The following is a 1,106-nucleotide window of genomic DNA, read 5'->3' on the forward strand; positions in this document are numbered from 1 at the left end:
GGGGGGGAGGGGGGGGGGGGTGATAGGAGATATGCATAACATTGGGCAGCAGCAGAGAAGAGGGGAAGGGAGGAAGGTGTAAAGGAGGGGAAGAAGAGAAGAGGAAGAAGTAGAAAGTAAGGTAGAAGTAAAGAGTTACAAGTAGGTAGAAAGGTAAGTGTTTTCTTCATGGCTCATCTTGGGTAATAATCCATAGTGTTCACTGATGGAAGAACTACTGTAGATAGCACTCAAATGTGCCATTTAATCTATAAAGGTATTTTAATTCTATTTGTTGCTACAAAAAACAAAACAACAACAACAAAAATGACACACCAAAACAATTAAGCAGAATAAAATCAGCTAAAGAATAATAACTTAGGAGAGAGGGGGCAGATTATGGTTGACAAGGGTTAAACAGGATTAATATTTAGTAAATAACTTCTAAAAAATGTATGGTCAGAATTGTTACTGCAGATGCTGTGAATGGAGTGTGCTTCAATTAAAAAATTAGGTGGAAGCAATTGTTTGTGTTTATAAAGGTTTAACGGCGGAGTTAATTGCCCCAGTAACAATCACCCTCAGTCTGCTGGCCTTAGATTGTTGTCCCGTGAGATTGAAAATCTCTGCACAGGGAGAGTTTTTCAAAGGGCAAGTTTTCCAATGATATTAACTGCCTCCTGAAAGTAGAAGGCAACTGCATGGTGAAATTTGGTGTTATGATCACCCAGAACTTTCAGCCAGAGGGGCTGAGAATTGTCAAGAAGCAAGGGTTTTTACAGAGAAAGAGATGACTTTTCGGTTCTATACAGATCTTTTGGATTCTGCTGGGAATCCTGGAACTGGGAGGTTTCAAAGTGATTCAGGAGGGAAGAAATCAACAGTCCAGGGTTTAGCAGTAACCAACAACCAATGATTACACAGCTATGCACAGCCCTTAACCCTTTCGCTGCCAAGGACGTATGGCATACGGACCTACAAAAGTGCTTCCAGCTGGCCAGGTCAGTATGCCATACGGACCTGGCATTTACAGTTCTACTATAAGCTGATGGTCGCTTTAGCGACCATCAGCTTATAGTATAACTGTTCAGCAGACTGTCCCCTTTAAATTAATAGCTGTCATCAGC

The sequence above is a fragment of the Nanorana parkeri genome, unplaced genomic scaffold, assembly GCF_000935625.1.
Source record: "Nanorana parkeri isolate BGI_ZX_2015 unplaced genomic scaffold, ASM93562v1 scaffold1444, whole genome shotgun sequence".
Taxonomy (NCBI): Eukaryota; Metazoa; Chordata; class Amphibia; order Anura; family Dicroglossidae; genus Nanorana; species Nanorana parkeri.